The sequence below is a fragment of the Acomys russatus genome, chromosome X (genome assembly GCF_903995435.1).
Source record: "Acomys russatus chromosome X, mAcoRus1.1, whole genome shotgun sequence".
Taxonomy (NCBI): Eukaryota; Metazoa; Chordata; class Mammalia; order Rodentia; family Muridae; genus Acomys; species Acomys russatus.
The window spans coordinates 50532184-50552367 of NC_067169.1; the positions used below are offsets into that span (position 1 = coordinate 50532184).

The following is a 20184-nucleotide window of genomic DNA, read 5'->3' on the forward strand; positions in this document are numbered from 1 at the left end:
CACTAACGAAGCCATCTAGGACAAGAACTTCCTTCTTTCCTTCCTTTCTTTCCTTCTTTCTCAATCTCAATATCTGTTTAACACTTAATCGTTCCAGGAGTCATATAATAAACCTTATGATCCAGATGAATTTAGACTTTTCCTTTCTGTTTAAATATTTTTATAAAGTATATTTTGATCATGGGATGCATTTTGTGTTGTGCAACTATTCCTGGGTATGAGATCTGTCCTGCATTGTGGTTGATACATCCAGGGACAGACACAACATTGGGGAAAAACTGATTTTCCTTTTCCTAGTAGGTAAAAATGACAAGTTGCTTCCTGGATTGGGGTAGTACTTTGTGTCCACATTCTCTTCTCATTGCTGAGACTTTTCTTTTTTCTGGTTCGACCCTGGGTAGGTTTTGTGTACACTGTCACAGTCTCTGTGCATTCATATCTGTCTCAGTCTCATTGAATCTGGTAAACGCTGTCTCCTTGGAGTCACCCACCACCTCTGGCTCTTAAAAGCTTTCTCACTATTCTTCCTCATAGCACCTGCACCTTGAGGAGAAGGGTTAATGAGGACAACCCACTTAGGATTCAGTGCACTAACTCTCTACATATTATGCAGTTGTGAGTCTATGTGTTTATTCCCTTCTACTGTAAGGAGGGGGCATTGAATGAGGCACTGATATGTGGGTAGAGGAATGTGTCATTTTATTTCTATATTCCTTTAGCAGAATAATAGAATTATGTTTTCCCCTTGGCCCATGACAGATTTAACCTCAGGTTTGTGGCTACTTTAAAAGTATCAGATATGGACTCTATCTCATCGAATGGGCCTTAAAGTCCAATTAAAAAGTAGTTGGTTGTTCCTACAGCATTTGTGCCAATATTGAAATAGTGTTTCTTGCATGAAAGTTGTTGTTGTAGGTCATAGGGTTTGTAACTGAGTGATATTGATGATTAACCTTCTCCTTTGGTAGTGTGCAGAATACCTTCTAGCATCATCATTATTACTCAATATAGGTGAAGCTTCTAGTTGGGCATCAGCTCAATTATTCCATGTACAATGACATAAATAACTGGTATCTTCAGTAGCAGGACCTTACCATTACATTGAGGAGAACAATCAATAACATTGGCAATAGCCTTTGATGTTTGTGGGGAGTGGTCCATGAGACTCAATAAGCTGTAACTCATTCCTGGCACTAGAGGTTTTAGTTGGTGGCATATGTCTAGTTGGGACGTTGTTTTCTCTATTATTTGGTGACTCCATTTATATTAACCTCATATATGTATATATTTTAGAAAGCTTCTTCAGTAGTAGTTTTCCATATTTTTATTCCAAATGCACTTTACTGTTAATTATTCCTCTCCATATTCCCTCTTTTACCCTGCCCCCTCCATTCCTCCTCATTTATCCTCCTATTTTAGGTTCTTCTTTGTCTTCCATAGCACTGAATTCTATTTCCCCGTCCTTAGGAGATCGTCTCCTTCCCTGAAATCCCTTATGAGATATCAAATATCTATAAGTATTTGGTTTGTAGTATGCATATTAAATGCTTAAAAGATAGAATCCAGAGAGAAACCATGCAATATTTGTCTTTTTGGTTCTGAGTGCATGATTTAATTTTTCTTAATAGATGAACAGTATGTCATTGGTCTTAAATGTACCACATATTTTGTTATCCATTTGTTGGATGATGAACATATAAGTTTTTTTCTAATTTCTGACTATTATGAGTAGAGCAGTAATGAAAATGGATGAGCAAGTATCGCCATAGTAAGATGTAGAGTCCTTTGAAAACATTGCCAAGAGTGGTACATAAGGAACTGGGGTTACTTTGATTCTCAGCTTCCTGAGGAACTTCCAGACTGAGTTTCATAGTGGTTGTATCAGTTTGCAGTAAGTGTTCCCCTCTCCTTACATCCTAACCAGTATGTGTTGTCATTTGTTGTATTGATCTTGGTCATTCTTACCAAGATAATATAAAAATCTCAAAGTAGTTTCAGTTTCCATGACCATGATGACTAAAGATACTGAACATTATAAAGTGTTTGTCAGCTATTTGTGTTTCATCTTTGGATGACTCTTTGTTTACTTCTATACCCCATTTTTAATTGGGTTGTTTGTTTTGTTGATATTCGTTTTTTTCAGTGATTATATTCTAGATACTAATCCTCTATCAATTGGTAAAGATTTTCCCATTCTGTAGGCTTCTGTTTTGCTCAAATGATTATTTCCTTCCTTGTACAGAAGGTATATTTTGAGCTTGATGGAGTCCTATTTATTAAATATTGATCTTAATACCTGTGCTAGTGGTGTCCTGCCTGTGCTAGTAAGGTCAAGCTTATTTTCTACTTTCAGATTCAGTGTATCTGGCCTTACTTTGAGGTCCTCGATCCTTTTGGAGTTGAGTTTTGTGCAGGGTGATAGATATGGATCTATTGTCATTCTTTTGCATGCAGCCTTCCAGTTTGACAAGCACTATTTCTTGAAGATGCTATCTTTTCCCCTGTTTGTATGCTTGGCTTCTTTGTTAAAAAAAATAGGTGCTCATGGATATGTGGATGATTTATGCCTGGTTCTTTTGCTCAGTTCCATTGACCAACATGTCTATTTTTATGCCAATATCATGCTATTTTATTACGTTGTAGTAGAAATTGAAATATGGGGTGGTCATAACTTTGGCAGTTTTTAAAAAATTATTCAGGATTGTTTTAACTATCCTATGTTTTTAAAAATGAAGTTGATTATCCATTTTTTGTGAAGTACTGTTTGTAATTTTGATAGCGATTGTATTGCATCTGTAGATTGCTTTTGTAGAATGGTTATTTTCACAATATTAGTCCAACTGATGCATGAGCATGGGAGATCTTTCCATTTTCTGATGTCTTCTTCAATTTCTTTCTTTGCTTTTTATTATACAAATCTTTCACTTGCATGATTAGAGTCATTGCAAGGCGTGTTGTTTTTTTTTTCAATGATATGAAAGTTCCTGCTTTCTAGATTTCTTTCTCAGTATGTTTTCCATTTGTATATAGGAAGGTTAGTGATTTTTGTGTGTTAATTTTGTATCCTTTTACTTGGCAGAAGTGTTTATCAGCTGTAGGAGTTTCCTGATAGATTTTTTAAAATTATATAAAATCATATCATCTGCAAAAAAAGATACTTTGATTTCTTCCCTTCCTCTTTGTAGCTCCTTGATCTCCTTTAGTTTTCCTATTTCTCTAAGGCTTCAAGTACTTTGTTGAATAGGTATGGGGAGAGTGGACCGCCTTGCCTTGCTCCTGATGTTAGTGGAAATGCTTTGAGTTTCTCTCCAGTTAGGTTTATGTTGGCTGTGGGTTTGCTGTAATTGCCTTCATTATGTTGAGGCATGTTCCTTGTATCTCTAGTCTCTCCAGGACTTTTATCATAAAGGGATGCTGGATTTTGTCAAAGCCTTTCTGAGTCTAATGGGATGATCATGTGGTTTTTGTCATTCAGTCTGCTTATATGGTGGATTACATTTATTGATTTACATATGTTGAATCATCTCTGCATCTGTGGGATGACAGTAACCTGATAGTGGCGGATAATCTTTTTGATGTGTTCTTGGATTCAGTTTGCAAGTGTTTCATTGATAATTTTTTGCATCTTTTTTAGTTTGTTTTGGCATCAGAGTAATAGCAGCTTTATAAAAAGAGTTAGAAAATGCTCCTTCAGTTCTTGCTTTGTGGAATAATTTAAGGAGTATTGCTATTAGCTTTTCTTTGAAGGTCGGGCAGAATTCTGCACCGAATCCATCTGGTCCTGGGCTTTTTTTTTTTCTAGTTTGTTTGTTTGGGAGGTTTTTAATTACTGGCTCTATGTCACAAGTCATTGTAGACCTGTTTAAACAGTTGATTTTTACCTTTATTTAGCATTGATAGGTCATATTTGTCAAAAAATTTCATTCATTTCTTTTAGGTTTTCCAGTTTGGTGGAGTAAAGATTTTTAAAAGTATGCCATTATGATTTTTTTTTTAATTTCCTTGGTGTCTGTTGTGATGTACCCCCTTTCATCTCTAATTTTATTAATTTGGATCTTCCCTCTCTGTCTTTTGGTTAATTTGATTAAAGGTTTGTCAATGTTATTGATTTTTTTCAAATAATTAACTCATTTCATTGATTCTTTGTGGGTTTTTCTTCTATTTCATTGATTCCAAGTGTAATTATGTCTTCCTACCTACCTTTTTAAGGTATTACTTATGATAGTTTTTCTCAAGCTTTCAAGTGTATTGTTAATTTGCTAATATGAGATCTCTTCAATTATTTATATAGGCACTTGTTTCTGTGGACTTGCCTCTTAGAACTGCCTGCATTTTCTCCTATAGGATCAGGTATATTTTGTTTTCATTTTCATTCCCTTCTAATAAATTTAAATGTTCTTATTGATCCCTGTCTTGACCAAATTTTTGGTCAGTAGTTGATCAGCTTCCCTAAGTTCGGATACGTTCTGCTGGTTCTCTTGATGCTATCCAGCTTTACCCTACAGTGGTCAATATGATGCAGGGTGTTACTTAAATCTTCTTATATCTGTTGAGACTTGCTTTGTGTCCTAATATGTGTGGTCAGTTTTGGAGAAAGGTGCATGAACAGTTGAGAAGAAAGCATATTCTTTAGTGTTTGAGTAGAATGTTCTATAGATGTCTTTGTAAGTCCATTTGATTATTCATATCATTTAACTCCTACATTTCACTGTTTAGGTTTTGTTTTGTTTTGTTCTGTTTTGTTTGTGGGGAATATGTCATGTTCATTGGCAAATGTGGGATAGGAGTCAATCACTATCATTGTGTATGATGGCTAATTTTTATGTCAACTTGACACAAGATAGAGTCATACGCGAGGATAATAATAAGATCCAGCTGTAGACAGGCAAGCCTGTATGACATTTTCCTAAGTACTGATTGTTGGAGAGTACCCAGCCCATTGTGGTTGGAGCCACCTCTGGGCTTGTGGTTCGGGATTCTATATGAAAGAAGGCTGAACAAGTCATGAGGAGCAAGCCAGTAAGGAGCATTCCTTTGTGGCCTCTGCACCAGCTCTTGCTTTCAGCTTCGTGCCTGGTTTTAGTTCCTGGACTGACTGCCTTAGTTGATGACCTATGTTAAGAAACTATAAGCAAAATAAACTCTTTCTTCCTCAAGTTGCTTTTGGTAATAGTGTTTCATCAGAGCAATAAAAAACCCCAACTAAGACACAGTGTGTTAGGGCCAATAGGTGATTTTAGCTGTAGTAATCTTTGTTTTATGAACTCTGATGACCTTGTGTTTGTGCATAAAATTTAGAATTATAATATACACTTGACAATTTTTTCTTCAGTGAGTATGGAATGTCCTTCCCTATATTTTCTGATTAGTTTTGGGTTGAAGTCTATTTGGTCAGATATTAAAATGACCATGCCCACTTGCTTCTTGGGTTCATTTCCTTAGCATATCCTTTTCCATCCTCTCATCTTAAGGTGATATATATCCTTGATGGTGAGGTATTTCTTGAATGCACTAGAAAGAAAGACTACTGTATCTAATCCAGTTTGTTAGGCTATGTCTTTTTATTTGGCAATTGAGAATATTAGTACAGAGTTATCAATGATTACTGTTTATTGATATCTGTTATTTTGCTGTTGTGCTGTGGGGTTTTTCCTCTTCTTTTGAATTATTGTTCTGGGATTATTTATTCCTGGTGTCCTCTTGGGTGTAGTTAACCTGTACAGACTGAAGTTTTCTGTAATCTGGATTGATAGGCAGAAACTGTTTAATTTTTTAATCTTGAAACTCTTCCCCCCAAGATTTTTTTTTTCGGTTTTTTGAGACAGGCTTTCTCTGGTTGCCCTTTGACTGTCCTGGACTCGCTTTGTAGACCAGGCTGGCCTCAAACTCACAGCGATCCGCCTGCCTCTGCCTCCCATGTGCTGGGATTAAAGGGGTGTGCCACCATTTCCCAGCTTTCGCCAAAGATTGTGATAGTTTTGGTGGGTATAGTAGTCTGGGCTGGCATATGTGGTCTCTCAGATCTTGTCAAACATCTATCTATTCAGGCTTACCTGATTTTCAGAGTCTCCACTGAAAAATCAGGTGTTAATCTGATGGGTCTGTCTTTGTACGTGATTTGATTGCTTCCCTTGCCATTTTTAATATTCCTTCTTTGTTCTGTATATTTACTGTTTTGATTATTATGTGTCATAGTGAGTTTCATTTATGGTTTTGTCTATTTGGTGTTCTGTGTGCCTGTCATACCTTGATAGGCATCTTTCTTTTCATCTGTTTGGGGGAGATTTTAGGATTTAAAGAGAACTTGTTTTATGTGTATTTTTACTCCTTCTTCTAAACCTAGTATTTGTATGTTTTTTTCATGCTCTCCCAGATTTCCTGTATGCTTTATGCTTGGAATTTTTTTTTCAGATTTAACAGTTTTAAAAAAATCTTTAAAAGACTGAGTTATTCTTTTATCCTCCTCATTTTCATGACCTGAAACTCTCTTTTCCATGTTTCTTAACCTGATGGTGAGGCTTAGTTTTTCATTTCCAATTTTATTTCAGTTTGAGTTTTCTTTAGTGATTCAGTTTCTTATTTAAATTCTACTTTTATGTTTTGAATTCATTATTTCTTTCCGCTGTCTTTTCGTGATCTTCAGAATGGCATTTATTCATATCATCTTTAAGGTCCTTGAACATATTCAAAATTGCTATTGTGAAGCCTTTGTCTTGTGCTTCAGTGAAATTGCTTTTCTTAGGGCATATTAGAATAGGGCTATTGGCTTCTGGAGGAGGTATATTGTCTTGGTTCTTCACATTTTTAATTTTGCACTGGATCTAGGCACCTGGTGTTATGATGCTTATGGTTATTCTTCATGTAGATATCAACTTTCATCTTTGTTGGGTAAGTTGCTGTTGCTCATGCTGGATCCTAGCTAAGTGTGGTGGCTGAGGTCACTGAGTTCTAGCCTAGTGTAGCCACTGGGGGTCCATGGTAGAGAGTGGTTCTGTAGGTTGCTGGGTGTCACAAAAGAATAAAAGTGAGCTAGAAGCTAAGACAAGACTTTTCCTTATGGGTAGTATCTTTATTTTTTAATTGTTATTTTTAGCTTGGAGCTGGAAAGATGGCTCAGCAGTTAAAAGCACTATCTGCTTTTGAAGAGGTCCTGGGTTGGAGTCTCAACATCAACATAGTGGCTCAGGAGTGTAACTCTAGTTTCAGGGGATCCAATACCCTCCATGGCCTCCACGGGTACTATATACATATAAGACACATAGGTGCATGCAAGCAAGACACCCCTACACACAAAATAAATGATTTTTTTGATAAAGCTCTGTTCAGATGGTTGTCTCCTTTAAGCCATTTATGCAGTGTGTATTTGTCTTAACTCAGTATGTACCTACAAAACTGGAATTGTGTAATTTATTTTCTTTCAAAACTTATTTTTAGTTCTGTGTATGTATATTTGTGTGGGTATGTGCACATGAGTAGGGGTGCCTGTATATACCAGAGGTGTGGAATCCCCCAGGGCTGCAGCTGTGAGCCACCTCACATGGATGCTGAGAACCAATCTCAGGTTGTTTGAAATGGCTGTATTCATTCTCAACTAACGGATCATCTTTCCAGCCTGCAATGATATACTTTGTACAGAAGAGAACTTTGAGGTCTGGCTAAATGGCTCAGTTAGAACTCTTACTGTTCTTATGGAGAACCTTTGTTCAGTCTCTAGAACCCACATGGTACCCCACAGCCTTCTATAACTCCAGTTCCAAGGGATCTGATGCCCTCTTCTGGCCTCCATGGGCTCATGCACACATGTGGTGGTGCACATATATACAGCCAGGCATAAAATGAAATTATCTAGAGAGAAAAGAAATTTATCTCAAACAGTTATAAATACTGGAAAGTCCAAATCAAGATGCCTGCTGCTGGCTGCCAAAGGCTTTCATGTATATCTTCACAACACTGAAGATAAAATGACAAATGGTGAGTTAACCTTGCATCTTTACACAACAAAAAAGAGAGAGGGAGCTAAGTCACCACTCAAGCTTTTTCAAACGTATACATAAAGACTGGTCTCTCATGACCTCAAGACCTCCCACAAGGCTCCACCCCCATCACTGTTGCAAATTAGGTTCTCCATATGTTCTATCATCTATCTATCCATCCATCCATCCACGCATCCATCCATCCACCCACCCACTATCTATCTACCCATCCATATATTTACATTGCATATGGTGGTACGTGCTCTGGTGTACATGTGGACAGAAGACTACTTGTCAGGAAGAATCAGTTCTCTTCTTTCACGTTATGGGTTTCTGAAGTTGAACTCAGATTATCAGGCTTAGGAGCAAGTGCCTTTCCCCTCTGAGTCATCTCACTGGTCCCACATATGATTTACTGTGTATAGGTATTGGTATGCATGTGGACATATCCATGTGTGTGCATATATGTGTGAGTAAATAAACATAAAGGGCAAACGCTGATATCTGGTGTCTTACCCTATCACTCCTAACCTTATTTTTGGAGATAAGGCTTCCTAGGGAACCTAAGAAGCAATGAAGCAATCCTACCTAGTTAACAATCCCCTAAGCTCTTCGTGTTTCTGTTTCCCAAGCACTGGTGTTACAGACATGTACTACAAACTCATTTCTTCATATGTGTGTCGGCAACACTATACCAACCGAACCACATCTCCAGCCTCCACAAGTGAATATTGGGGAACATCTTCAGACCATAGCATTCTGCTTCCCTCCATTCCTGTTCTCACACAAAATACACTCGTTATACTCCACTAACCCCCAGCGTCTTAACTCATGCCAGCACCAACTCAGAAATCATCTAAATCAGATATGGATGAGACGCAGGGCATGATTTATCCTGAGGCAAATTCTCTCCAGCTGTGAGGACATGGACATAACTCAACAAGTTCTTCGCCACATTGGAAAGCTTTGAGAAATTAAACAAGTTATCTCCTCCCAAGACACAAAGAGGGGAATGACACACCACAACTATTTCTATCCCCAAAGATAGAAATATGGAAAAAGAAAGAGTAAAGGCTCCTAAGGAAGTCTAAAATCCCACAAGGTAACTCACATTACGTCTGAAAAGCTGGACAGTGATCCTCCTTGGTTCCCTCCCTGTCCCATCCCCTGGAGACACTGGGACAGAGAGACTCCCAGGGCTTTACTGGGGCACAGCCCACACTTTAACTGTCACGAGCTGAAGGCACTTCTCTGATTTGCTGGGGGCTGGGAGCTCTATACTTCTGGGATTTTAGGCGCAAGTTTTCACTCAGAGCTCTGCTAAACACTGCCCTACAGGGAGTTATCTCTGGTGGTTCGGACCCTGGAACATGTCTTTACCTCAGCCTCAAGGCTTTCTGAGGCATTCTTTAAAACCTAGGCCTAATCAGTCTTGCCAATACCAAGGCTTTTGGGTAGTAGGGATTGAAATCAGGACCATCTCCTTCCTTCCTTCTTTTCTTTGTTTTTTTTTCAAGACAGGGTTTCTCTGTGTAGCCTTGGCTGTCCTGGACTCGCTTTGTAGACCAGGCTGGACTCGAACTCACAGCGATCCTCCTAGCTCTGCCTCCTGAGTGCTGGGATTACAGGTGATTTACAAAGATTGTTGTGCCACTGCTCCTGGTTCTTCCTTTCCTTTATATTGATACAATATCTCACTAAGTTGCACAAGCTGGATTTGAATTCACTGCGTAGCCCAAGTTGGCCTGAACCTCACAATCTTTTTACCTCTACCTTCTGGGTGCTGGGATACACACCTGTGTCACTGCATTCAGCCCCCTGAATGGATCTTGCACTCTATGCACCTGCAGAATTAGCACCACATGGGTGCCACTAAGGTTCACTGCTTGCATGCTTAGGGGTAGTGTCCTGAGCCATACATATTCAGGCTTGCTTTGAGCCATAGTTGTCTGATTTGCTGAATTAAAGGAAGCAGTGACTGAGCTGGCCTGGGAAGTGAGTCCACAAATACTCTGGTGCCTGTCTTTAAAGTGTTCTGCCTCCAAGGCCCTGGCATAGCAGCCTGATGAGAGAGACAACCTTAAAGATCTCTGAAATGCTCTCACAGTCGTTCTCTCATTATCATAATGAATAGTACTGGCTTCCTCCTGTCTGTTGAATGAAATAAATAAATAAAATTAAAGGGAACTGATTGCTCCTAGGTATGGTGGAGGAGAAGTTTTATTATAGATATGTGTGAAAGCATGGTCAGAGACAGGGGCATGTGGAAAATTCAGAGTGGACATGAGCAGACCCACCTATGCCATGTGAGGAGAGGGGAAGAGGGGGAGAGGGGAAAGGGGTACCAGGTGCAACATCCAAGAGGCCCCAAATGGTTGGATTATACAGGGAAGAGCAGCAGCCCAGCCCCTGGGCTGGAGAAGTTTAGGGTAGAGGCAGGGTATGCCAGCCAGGAGGGCCCAGTAACAGGTACAGACTGAGAGATGCGAGAGAACCTGGCAGCCAGGCCCACTTTGATATGTTAAGTAGGCATCACAATCATTTGTCCCAGGCTTGAAACCTAACATTTGTAACAAACTCTTTCATAAACAGTTGCTTGCCTATATACTCAGTTTTATTATTTTAAACACATTTCTTTTATTCTTTATATGGCTAGGCTAAAAGATTTACAAAGATTGTTGTCTTTTTCCTTTTAAAGAAATCAGTTTGTAATATATTACAAAAAAACTGGGTTTCATTATTGAATTTTCAGACCACCATCCGGGTTTGGTCTGGCTGGGTCACATCAGCAAAGATCACCTCCATTACTGTGATAAGCATGCTACTTGCTTGTATGGGTGCCAAGCATCTTCAATCACAGGAAAAATGTTGCTCCTCTTCTTGGCCTAGTTGATGCAGTCATGGCCAGAACAATGGGAGGACTCAACTTCATGGACAAGACCATCTGAGCTGACAATATCAGAGACATTGGAGATGGTGGTGCCTGACGCTGCCCCAAGATAGAGCACCTTGGCCCATGCCTTGATGTAAAGCTGGTCTACAACACTCAGGATTGCTTTTGCCAGCTTGTAACAGAAGGACTTCCAGGCTCAGTAGTCAATCTTGTTACCTCCCTCTGAAGTAAAAACTCTCTTCTCCCCATACTCCAGGAGCCAGATTCTTTGTAACAAGGGCATCCTCCTTTCTGCAACAGAGAGATGCCTGCATGACAATGTGGTTTCACCATCACATTCTTCCCTCACTGGTTTTCTCTTTTGCCTCCCTGTCCACCACTCCACCACAAGTTATCCCCAGGCTGGAAGCTTCCATCTCATCTGCTTCCTCCTCCACCTTCTAGGGCCCTGAAATCTCTACCTACGCCTGGGCCTCTACATCTACTTGGGTCTTTACCTCCCCCAAACCCTCCTCAGCCTCTTTGGCTTCCTCCTCTACTGCCTCTGTCACCAAAGCCACCCACACAGGAGCTGGAAACTGGTTTCCTCACTGTGTTCTGGCCACGTTGCTCCAGCAGTCTGTGGTGGCCCTCACTCCACGAGTCTCAGGCTTGTTGTCTACTTCACTGATCTTAAGTCCTTCCTTCCACAAAGCCCTAGCCTAGGACACCTAGGAATTCAGCCAGGTTCTTTGCCACTTTGTGACAAAGGTGGCTTTTCCCTAGGTTTCCACTACCAAGCTCCTCATTTCTGCTTAGGGCCTGATCAGAGCAGTCTTTCCTGTCTACATTTCCGCCAGTGGTTTTGTTATGAAGAAGACTGGGGCCTTCTCTACAGCGCTGTTACTCTTCTGAGTCATCAGCAGAATTGCCTTTAATGTTCCAACTCAGGACAATAGGAGCTTTTCCTAGTACACACTTCAAAACCGTTTCATCGTGGTTAGCCATCTTTAAAGCAATTTCCTCTTGTAGTAGATTGGAACTAATACAGAGACCTACAATTAGACAGAGTGCAGAGAGTGAGAGACTTCGGAGCACTCAGTCCTAAATGGGATGTCTTCACGAAACTCTACTAAGGGTTCATGGAACCCTGTCAAAGAGGAGGCAGAAAGGTTGTAAGAGCCAGAGGGAATGGAGAACACCAAGGAAATAAGACCTCCTAAACATAGTGGGACTGGCACACACATGAACTCACAGATACTGTAGCAGCATGCACAGAGCCTGCATAGGCCTAGGCCACATGTAGTCCCAGCACGGAAAGAAATAGACACAAGCCCCCATCACTAACCTAGAAGCTATCTCCAATGGAAAGCTGCTCACAAATGAAAAATTAGTTTTCTTCAATAGAGTATTACTGGATATATAAGCCACACATAAGGGCAGGCTCCTGCCCAGTAGTAGATGGCTAACACAAAACAAACTTAATGGTGTTTTTTGCAAATTTTTTCTCATATTGCTTTCTTTCTTCTTCTTTAAAAAGTCTTACTGGGTCCTTTGCTTGTATATTATGGCTTCCGTGTGTGTGTGTGTGTGTGTGTGTGTGTGTGTGTGTGTGTGTGTGTGTGTTACTTTAAGTGCATCTTAGATATCTTCTTGGGCATTCTCACATGGCAGAAAGTAGAAGGACAGAAAAGGATGGAAATTGTACTCATGGCAAAAGAGAGAGGAAATCAAGCTCACCCAGAAGCCTTTTTATAGCAACTCTGCTGTCATGACTGCACACGTGACAGGCCCTACCTCCCAACATGGCTGCACTAGAGAAGAGACACACTCATAGCATAACAGTATCTGTCTAGGAATCTGTCCATTTTATCTAAGTTATTTATAATCATTTTCATAGCTACATGGTCAGTAACCATATTTTTTCTTTCACTCCTGGTTTTGGTAAATTGAGACCCCTCCATATCATGGATAGTCTAACTAAAGTTTTCTCTGTTTTGCCAGTCTTATTAAAGGAGCCTTTTGTCTTTATGCCATTGCTTTTCTTTTTAGTTTTTCTAGTTCATCAATATCCATTCTAATCTTTATTATTTCCTTCCTTCTCACTTCAGGCTGAGCTTGCTCATTTTTTCCCTCAGTCAATACTGCCAATTTCCTTGCTATATCATCCTAGGTAAGACAACTCATCATTCAGAGCTGTAGTTCCTCATTTATAAAATGCTAACCTACCTCACTGGGGGATGAGATGAGAGAATGTAGATAAAGCACTTGGTACTTGGTTCTGATGCACAGGGGCTTCTGTTATTTTTCTTCCAAAACAGCTTATTTATTTGTTTGTTTGTTTTATTGTTTGTTATTAGTGTGTGTATGTGGACACACAGAAACAGAAGCCAGAGAAAAGCTTTGTGCAATCTTTTCTTCCACCTTCACAAAAATTCTGGGGGTGAAGCTCAGGTCCTTAGGATTGTATGGGGGGTACCTTTAGCCACTGAACCATCTCCCCTTAATGCTTCTGTTATTATTTTTTTCACTTCATCTATGTAGCAGTGCAATTGTACTCAATGATATATCACAAAAGTAAGATCAATTGTAAGATTAAATGAAATCGTTTACTTATGGTCAAGACAAACACATTTGTTCTTCTTGTAGGTTTCTAAGATCCTCTTGATCATTCTATTTCCCCATCTCCTATATTTGTCTTATATGGGTGGATCAGGGCCCAGAGGGGTCTGCTCAAACGATTGCACTAACCCAGGACAAGTAGTAAACATCAAACCCCTACTCAGATCTAGCCAATGGACAGGACATTCTCCACAGTTATGTGGAGAGCGGGGACTGACTCTGACATGAACTCTGGTACCCCATATTTGGCCATCTCCCCTTGGTGGGGAGGCCTGGTAGCACTCAAAGAAAGAATAAGCAGGCTACCAAGGTGAGACTTGATAGCCTATGACCATATAGTGGGGGAGGAGGTCCCCCTTGGACATAGACCTAAGGGGGGGGAATAGGGTGAAAGCGGGAGGGAGGGAGGAATGGGAGGATACAAGTGGTGGGATGACAGTTGAGCTATAATCTGAATAAATTAATTTTAAAAAGACAGACACATTTGAAATCCAGAGGGTGATGTGAATAGCTGACCTCCTGTAATCCATGGACTTGCCTGGGGTGGGTGCTTAGAATGCTCTCATCCCGCTTCCTTTCCTTCGAAGTTCCTTTGCTCCCTCTTCCATCTCCATGTTCCTTGCTCTTTACTCCCACTGTAATCTCCAACACCCTCTAAATAATATTTTATGGATCCTGGCTAGTTTCTGGTGATTTAAAAATTCTTGTTTAAAAAATCATCTTATCTTCTACTTTCTATGCCAACATTCTCCTTTCTCCCACAACTTTGAGAATCAACAGGTAATCTGACAAGTCCTATTATCTAGGGTTCAGAGTACTCTCTGTCCCAATTATTTCCCCGCTGATCCAGTTTGTTGCATTTTGCCAGTGATCTGCAAAGTGAGGCTTCAGGCTGGAAGTACCAGCATTCACCCAGGGAATGGATGGAAATGCAAATTCATTCCTTCATTCAAGACAAACTTAAGGAGAAATTTCAGACGGGACCTGGCAGTCTATATTTTATCAATTCTTAGAGGTGGTACTCACGCCCACTTGAGTTTCAAGAGCCATTATACTAAGGATCCAACTCCTGCTCCCCATTCGGTTTTATTGTTCAAAGTGGTAAGCATTCTCTACATTTCAGTAACCAACAAAGAGCTGTCATCCATACTCTAGCTTCTGTCTATGCAGAACATTCGAATGCTGAAGTAAATCCTACATATTCAAGTGCCATAGTACTTTCCTTTGTATCCAGGATGCTATGTTATTGCACCTATTTTGCAATTTTGCAAACTGCAACCTTATATGTGCCTTTGGTCCCTTGCCAGTGATTCCAAATGTGTGTTACTGGCCACACAGGGCTCCCTTCCTGATATCCATAAGGATGGAGGGAGACCAGGGCCATTCCCCTCATAGTATCACACATATGGAAACCCACATATGCATTTTATGTTTATGTTATAAGCAAAGAGTCTTAACTGTGTTTATAAAAGTTTCTTACATTTTAATTTAGAGATTAGTTGAATAACCAAATGGCAATGCTCCTCACCTTTTGGTTTCTTCAAATTAAATGGTTTTCATGATAACCAGCTCTTGAAGACTAGGGAACAATGCATTGATGATGGATAAGATTTATTGCCAAATAGATTGCCTCTAGAACCACCCAGAATACTTATGGACATATTGTGAGCGGTTATTTAGATTGGATTAACTAGGATGGGAACATGCACCCAAAGCATGGGCAGAATCGTGACACAGGTTGGACGCTTGGACTTAACAGAAAGAAGAAAACAAGAAAAGCACCACTTCTCTGCCTCCTGACTGTAGCTGCAATATGATTGGTCACTCATGCTCCTGCCATCCTGTTGTCCCCATCACAGTGGAGTATACCTTCAAATGGAGCCCAAACCAAATAAAGCTCCACCCCATCTCCCTCCCTCCCTCCCTGCCTCCCCTCTCTCATTTGTTTTTTACTTTCTCTGTGTAAAAGCCCTGGATGTCCTTGCAGCTCTCTTTGTAGATCAAACTGACCTCAAACGCACAGAGACCCACTTTCCTCTGCCTCCGGAGTGCTGGGCTTAAATGTGTGGTCCTCCACTGCCTGGCTAAAGCCCTTTCTTATGTAGCTTCTTGTCAATTATTTGGTCAGAGCTGGGAGAAAAGTAAAAACTATCCCCAAGGGCACCCATGTCATCATGAATGTTTTTAGATTCCAAGCAAGGCTCACTGGGTGTGACAAGCAGCCTGGCACCAGCATGTTGTCTAGAAAATGACTTTCTTATGCTAGGTTGGGAAAATAAATACATTCTATGGTTTGGGTGAACTAACTTATTTCCAAGTAGGTAACGATTTTATGTTTGAGATGTACTTCAAAGCTAACCTGACCTACCTGAACCCGCTTGGTTATTTTCATCCAGACATACTTGACATGTTCCCTTCCATGATCAGTCTCACATAATGTCCACCATTATCTCATATTTGTCATTCCAATGCATTTCCACACACTTCTAGAACCCCTTCAAGAATACTGTAGTGCCTTATGTGACTGAGATGTGATTTTTTTCCTATGAGGAGGATCAGACTGGCTTTAGTTAAGAGTTTAATTTTAATTCTTCTAGACACAGGCTACAGGAGTAGTGTAGGCTTGGACCTGTACTTTACACATCCAGGCTGGCAGTCTCTGCCATCATACCTTGCTTCTGTCCCTTTACTAGAGTCAGTGCCAGTGCACATCAGATGGGCTTCATAGGAAAGATCGCCTCTATCTCAGTACTTCCCAAAATATAGTGAATCCTCTGAAGGCAGTCACTCAATAGCATTCGATTCAGCACTGCTAAGGAGATACACTAGAGGGTAGACACCCATCTAAATTTGGAATAGTATAAGGTAAACTATGACATTTCCCCGAAAACACAGGATTTCTAATCATTTGAGCTGCTCACTTAGCCTGTGTTTTAAAGTTTTAGTTAAACTATTGTACACCTTAATGGGATTCTATGTGATATTTCCATATATGCATATAGCATGCATTGAAAATAACCACCTTTGCTATAAAGCCCACTCCAACGTCTAGGAATCACTACTGTACTTTGAGAGAGAGTATAACATTCATCCCTTGCTTTCTGTGTCTACTGTATTTCATCTAGTGCCCTCAGACTCCTTCCATTTTGCTGAAAATGACAAGATCTCATTCTTATTTGTGGCTGAAAAATACTTCATTGTGGATACATTCTTTACCACCTCAGATGTAGATTGGTACCTAGGATGATCCCATATGTTAGCTGAAGAGTATTAAAGTACTTCAATAAACATGGCTGTGCTGATTTTGTTTCTTCTGGACACATACACAGAAGTGGGATAATTGATGTCATATGATACATTGAGAAATCACCATACAACAGTGATACTTCACTAACTTACATTCCCACCAATAGTGGCTAGCAGTTCCTTTGAATCCACACCCATGGCAGCATTTGCTACATTTCTGGACAGTCACTATTCTAACTAGAGTGAGCTAGAATCCTGTCTGATGCCTCATGAGATAGAACATTTTTTTCATAGATTTGTTACTCAATGCATTTCTTCTTTTGATAATACTCAGATCATTTGCCATTTTTAATGGGATTATTTGGATTTTGCTCTGAGGTAGTTTTTCTTCTCTCTCTCTCTCTCTCTCTCTCTCTCTCTCTCTCTCTCTCTCTCTCTCTCTCTCTTAGTTTCTTATGTATTTTGCATATTAACCCTCTGTCAGATCAGTCACTGGCCAAAACTTTCTTCCATTTTCCAGGCTGCCAATTCACTCTGCTGATTGCCTCCTTCGCAGTGCAGAAGTTCTATAGAGTAATGTGATCTCATTTGTCAGTTTTTGCTTTTGTTTCCTACTCTTGGGGTTATAGCCAGAAAAAAATTCTGAGAAATGTGCATCATGTTTCAGTCTTATACAGTATTCTATTTTTAAAGTTCTTTGTTTTCTAATAAATGCCTTTGATTATAACTTTACCTTTGAGTGCAACTTGGCTGCTTCTCACTGGTTTTGGCAATTAATGTTGTCATTACTATTAACCTATAAATAATTGACAATTTTTGTTTTTATTTCCTATTTAACACATTAATTTAGAATATGTTTTAAATATAAAAATTGTGGATATTGTTATGGTCTGATTGTGTTTCTCTAATTCTTATGTTGAAATGTATTCATTAATTTGATGATATTGGAAGGTAGAACCTTTGAGAGGAAATTAACTTTTAAAAGCAGAGCCCCTATGCCTGGGATTAATGCCCTTAGTACAAAAGAGGTTCCGTCCAGCTGTTTGGCTAACATGTTCCACCTTGGAAGAATGTTACCCATGAAGGGTTCTCCTTGGTTTATGTTTTTTCCAGGGAGAAATTTCAGCTGAGAAATCCAGATAGTTTAAGGATATTTTTATTTAGTAAAACAGAGTGCACACTCCATAAAAAACAGTGGAGTGAACTTTCCTGAGAACGGATAGCAGCCCATTAGGTTCTGTCTACTGAATTTAAAGAAGTTTAAGTCACTTCGTGTGACATCATTGTTAAGTTACTCCCCTTCTGTGCCTCTTTCATTTCACTGCACTCTGCTGTGCATGTTTTGGGGTCAAGATGCCCCTGCAGGCCTTCTTTCCCTCAAGATGTTCACTGGTGGATTTGTACAGTTGGTGGGAAAGTGTCTTGGCTCCTCCATTTCAAATGCAGCAGAAAGCACCCAGCTGTAGCTTTAAGAATGATGAGGCACAACAGTGCATCCAAGGCATCAGGAGATATTGTTACCAAGATAAAGTAGCAGTTTCCTTGGTTACCTCACGTCTAGCTCCTTTTCTACCCTGCCAGGATATATCTAACCTCAAAACAGGTGCATGTACAGCACAATCTCCTCATTCCTGTTCATGTTTACCTAGCTATCGACTTGAACACTGGAACAAAGAGAAAGCATCATCTATGTATGAGCCAGAAGCAGGCCCTGGCCAGACAGCAAATCTGATAATACTTGGAACTTTTTAGCTGCCAGAATTGTAAGAAATGAGTTTGTGATCTCTATAAGTTGTCTACTCTATGGTATTTTTATAGTAAAATGAACATACTAAGACCAACATTTATCTTTTGACTTTTAAGGCTTAGTGAATTATACTCAGTAATACAGTCTATATAACATAAACATTTAAAACTGTTTTCAGAAAGCCAGGTGTAATAGTACACACTTATAATTTCATCAACTGGGAGGCAGACTGAGGCACTTATGAATTTAAAGCCAGCCTGGGCTACATAACAAGATCCTCTCTCAAAAAATTTTTTAGCAAGACACTTGATTTTTATAAATAATCCATATACATTTGAAAGAATATATATTTTTACTGGTACAAATTCTCATATCTGTATACATAAAAACATGTATGCTGTTCATATTATCAAGGCAGTTAATATTGCTAGTCAATACCTTCCTGATTTTAATTATTATTACTTTTAAATTTTATTTATTTATTTTTGTGTATGGGAGTTTTGCCTGCTTATATATCTATGCACTACATGTGTGCCTGGTGCTCAAGGAAGCCAGAAGTCAGTGCTGAATTCTCTGGAACTAGAGGTATAGACAGTTGTGAGCTGCTCAAACCTGAGCCTTCTAGAAGAACAGCTTAGCATTTTTTTCTTTTTGTTTTAAAAGGATATTTTATTTTATTTATATAAATATTAGTTTCCATTTGCATATGTGTATCACTTGCATGTCTTATGCCTACAAAGGCCAGAAGAGATTAGATGCCCTTGAACTGGAGTTACATATAGTTTTTCCTTTTTTACATATAAATTTATATTATTACACACATATACAAGAAACTACCTACAGCGAGAAGAACCACAAAATAATCAGGAGTTATATAAATGTTATATTCATAGCATTTTGATTATTCAGCTAGCACTCTTAACCCCTGAGCCATCTCTTAAGCTGCACTTTTAATATTTTGGTCTACTAGTGTTTCACTATCTGAAAAGTAAATTAAAAATTTTCACTTTTCATAGGGAATTAAATTTTTACTTTTGTATTTATTGTTTTATATATTTTGAAACAACCTCCTTAGATGCATATGGTTTTCTCCTTGTATAACATCTAACTGATGAACTGTTCCTTTAATTAATATGAAATTTTCTTCTTCATCCTCTTAATGCTATTTCATTGGCTAATAACAATGCCCACTTTCTTTTTGTAGTATTGTCTGCCATTTCACTTTCTGTCCGTTTGAATTCTCAATTTTCCCATGTCATTTTATTTTAGGTATTAATTTTCTTCTGTATTCACACTAAAACCTTTGTGATTTATGAAGTAATTTTGATCTCTTCACATAGTTTTATTCAAATACACATGTGTTTTTAAATTTTATCTTGACATTTTTTGGTTTACTGTGGAATGAAAAGCAATTTTCTCTACTCAACTGATATGAAAGGTAGGCATGCAGACAGCAAGGATTTGCTGATTGGACATGCTAAGCATCTAGTTTAAAGTCATGCATGTTAGTGTGATGTCAGTAACTTGATGCCTTTATATGACTACCTTAATGTCAAAAACTGGTTCCAAACTGCTGCAAAACTAACTGTTGCAGGATTTCTGGAATGAAACATGGTATAAAGAAACAAACTCAAAATTAAGGTGTTTTCTAATTCAGATAATGACAGATAATCTTTACTGAGCACTGACTATGTGCCATGCAGTGTTCTATACCTCACTGTCAT

General features: G+C 39.2%; 1 pseudogene; it reads right to left on the bottom strand.

The window, feature by feature from the left end:
* Positions 1-3216: 3216 nt before the first annotated feature.
* Positions 3217-17499, bottom strand: LOC127185271 (rRNA 2'-O-methyltransferase fibrillarin-like; annotated as a pseudogene).
* Between the last annotated feature and the right edge of the window lie 2685 nt (positions 17500-20184).